This window comes from Panicum virgatum, chromosome 1N, assembly GCF_016808335.1.
Source record: "Panicum virgatum strain AP13 chromosome 1N, P.virgatum_v5, whole genome shotgun sequence".
Taxonomy (NCBI): Eukaryota; Viridiplantae; Streptophyta; class Magnoliopsida; order Poales; family Poaceae; genus Panicum; species Panicum virgatum.
In genome coordinates this window covers 42,058,437-42,062,428 of record NC_053145.1, presented here as the reverse complement: position 1 = coordinate 42,062,428, position 3,992 = coordinate 42,058,437, and the positions used below count along the sequence as shown (strand labels likewise).

Genomic DNA, 3,992 nt, shown 5'->3' with positions numbered 1-3,992 from the left:
TGCTTTCTAATACTAGAAAATTCCGAGTCTTCCTGATTTTCGTAAGGCACAGGCGAAGTTAAACTCATGATCTCAATGTCGTGGATATACTTAACCTAGACTTATTCATATAGCTCTAAACACTGTATTTCAATATCTTAGGTGCCGTCAGTATACACTGTAGCAGAAGTTTGTACGGAAATTAGGAGAGTCAAGTTGACAAAGAAATGCATTCTACTGTTCAACAGAAATAGTTCGTATAAGTTTTTGTCAGACAAGCAAATGAGAACCAATTGTCATTCGTCGTTTCAGAAAGAATCCCAATTAAGAATTTAAACAACAGTCTTAACCAATATATTTTGTTATAATTTGATGTCTTGGAGTGTTTGGACCTTTATTTTTAGAAACAAGTATATTTTGTTGATTCACTTTTATAATTGAGGTCTTTTACAGTGTACAATACCACCACTTAGTCGTATATTGTATAGAGAAGATCTAACCCTTTGTTAGTAAAGGTAATCTAGTAATTAATACCTAATTATAATTGAGAGACAATTCTACTATAAATGTGTCCCCGTGAAATAATTCAAAAAAAATTACTCTAAATGTGTTATAGTCAAACTATCTAGTAAACCTTCTCTAAAAAGTAACAAATCAATTCTACTTTGCTCAAATTAATGAACAAATCGAAAAATTATGCTCATTTTTCCTCAACCTTAAAATCACTATTTTTTTAATCTAGAATGCATGAAACGAAAAAATAAACACCGTGAAAGAAGAGGGGAAGAAGCTACTAACCTTTGGTGCACTTGGATGGGTGAAATCCACACAAATTTTAGAGAAAATGGCCACCAACTCCTCTCTAAAACGCCATGGGAGAGAGGAGGAGCTCGGCCAAAATGGTTGGGTCGGGCTGGGGGAAGAAGGCGTGTGGATGTATAAAGGGCAACTTAGTGCCGGCCAATAGGTCTAGCCGGCACAAAGTGGCGCCGTTTAGTGCCGGCTAGAGATATTGACCGGCACTAACGTGCCCCGTGCCAAGTTAGTGCCGGCTAGAATATCCGGCCGGCACTAACTTGGCTTGTGAACGTTGTGTCTGTTGTGACGATCGTTGGGGGTGGCACGTTAGTGCCGGCTGGTATATCTAACCGGCACTAACGTGCCCGCCAGGTCCTGTTCAGGCACGTTAGTGCCGGCTCCTTGATTTCACGGAGTTGTGGTGGCATGAATCGAATTTTCCCTACAATCAAAGTCTTGTTTTCTACATCAATTTTTTTACATCACATTTTCTCAATCCGGAAAGAACTATGCAATATTTTAATTATTGTTGACATGCTTATATCACTACTAAAGGTTGGGCGAAGCCTTTTGAGTCTCCACTTGTAATTTGAACGCGCCCATACGCGCGTTTGAATTCATAAGTTGATGATCTTCCAGGAAGTGCAACGGACGCTTTGTTTGTCCCTAGACCTTATCAGTCACGATCAAGTTATTTTTTAGGTTATTCTTTAGCCCATAGAAATAGTGCTCCACCAAAATAACCCTTGAGCTATTTGGATCCAAGGATTATTTGGCATTTAATGCACTTTCTCAATCATTGAAGTCCTATTATCTCTCTTTTGCTGCAGTGGACCCCACTCAAAATAACCCAAATATCATTTTCTGGCGGGATAATTTTTGGGGAAATAGCCCTCCACCAAAATAACTCAAATAGCTATAAAATAACACATCTGTTTGGTTCTCTATAGTGTTATTTGGATTATTTGAGAAAAGGATAAAAAATAACTCATGAATCCAAACAAGGCCAAAGACGACTAGTTTGATTAACTTACATATGTATTCAAAGTTACTTTAATAACATATAAGACATGAGATTCCATCCCAGGTTTCTGAACTGAACATGGTCTCCTAATCTCCTTGATCACAGTGACTCCTTGTTGCACCATCAAAAATTTTAAATTTAGATGATCAAAAGCAATCAACACATCAAATTCATTTGACCGCAAAGCATCACACAGGCCACGCATGCAATGCTAATGAAAGATGATAGACAGCTCATGAATGGGAACTGCCCCACTCTGCCCCCATACAACACATGATATGCATTTTATCAGATTATTTACTTAACTACGATGACCATGGAAAAAATATAGTATTATTCAGAAAGATGCAATAAGAATCCAATACACAGAAGATTGATAAAGCTTTCCAAGAAGAACGGTTGGCACTGACTTTTGTGGCAGAGATGGCATATTAAAACCATGTGACTGATTAGGATCTGAAACAAAAGAACAGACAGAATGCCCTTACCACAACAGGAGATTGATAAGACCAAGGACACCAGGTAAATTCAAACCATGCCAGAAGGCAACATTAATCTTTGATCCCATACTTGAAGCCAACATGGCAGACAAGGTACTCCTCAAGACTACAGGGGCGAGCGAGGGGCACAATCCTTTCTGGTCCGCGGAAGGTCCTATCAAAACCAAGAGGCGCTTTGCCCCCACCTTCAAGGACATGCTCAAGCCGCGGCTCGATCGTATTGTCATTGAGGTGGAGCACGCCGCAAGCAAAAGAGCAGTGGCTGTTCATCCCGAGATACACTGCATTCATTGCCATAGACAGAGGGGAATCTCTGAATGGAGACGGAGATGCATGTGACATCCCCAACAAAAACCGCACGATGGCCGATGTTTTCCACGGGAATCAGCTTCTTCCCCGCAAGGTCTACCTTGAACACTTGCAACTGGTGCCACTTGTACCGGCCGGGCCTGTCGCCAGGGAGTTTGAGCAATGTGGTCCTCTTCCTCCGCTTCATGCACCTCTGCTCATGAGGGCTGAGGTGCTCAAGGCTGCCGTGGTAGCGCACCATCAGCAAGCTGCGGTGGTTGTCATCAGCAGGGACAAGGTAGGAGACCACGTTGTGCGTGAGAATACCACAGTGCCAGATCATACGGCCGGACTGGTCCTTCACCACGGGTACCATCCGAGGCCTGGGATGAAGCATCAGTTTCAATACGTTCCCCTGGAATGTCGCGAAGTATATGCGCCCACGCAGCGTCACAGCAGATAGGTACCAGACATACCTTAGCAGTTCTCCATCACTGGCACTGATGACACTCCGGTTGGGAAAGGTCCTCCAGCCTTTGTCATCTACGAGCGCCCAGCGCTCGTCGCCGGGCTTGGCATACGCGATGTTCCACAGCTGACCCCTCATAAAAATCGCAACCGTTGGCGGCTGTCCAGGTCGCTCGAGTAGCAGATGCACTCCCTCCACGCTTTGCACGTGGCGCGGAGCCGGATGTACTCGGCCACGTCGTACCGGAGCAGCCTGCTTGCGATCTGCTCGGTAAGCTCCGATGGCAGATTGGGCCAATCTCTCCTGCCGCATAAATTTACGAAATGGATCGGAGAGGGCGACCAAGAAACAGGGAAACTTAGGATTGAGAAATGGAGGACTGACCATTCATTGTTGCCGCTTCTGCACACGCTAGATCTGTACCGGATATGCTTCATCGGACTCTAAGTGGAGGATTGGTTCTGGTTCCTCAAAGAATCGAGGAACTCGTGGCGGCGTACAGAGACAATCAGTCGGGGAACAAGGCCACAGAGTGAACCCTAAGATGAAATGGGCCACGGAATCCAAAAGGAAAACCAGCTAACTGAATGGGCCACAGAATCCAAACGGAAAACCAGCTGACGGAATAGATAGAAGCCCAGTCCTAAAATTGCAAACACCCTGGGGACATGTAAAACTCATCAAAGTTTTTGTTGTCGTGCTCTAATAGTTTTGAACAACGATCGATTGGACATTCAGAATTAAACAGACTGCGTCATTACGAAATAGACTGCATCATGCTTGGTAGAAGACTGCCTGCAAAAATGTAACGCCGGGACTTGGCAGTTCCCGTTTCAATAAAATAAGGGTAAAGTCCATTTTTAGCCATCCAACTCTTGCCTCGGTTTGGTTTTGGCCAACGAACTCCAAAACCGGATATCTCCGACCACTCAAC

General features: G+C 44.0%; 1 pseudogene; it reads right to left on the bottom strand.

The window, feature by feature from the left end:
• Positions 1-2,324: 2,324 nt before the first annotated feature.
• On the bottom strand, positions 2,325-3,558 carry LOC120655890 (annotated as a pseudogene).
• Between the last annotated feature and the right edge of the window lie 434 nt (positions 3,559-3,992).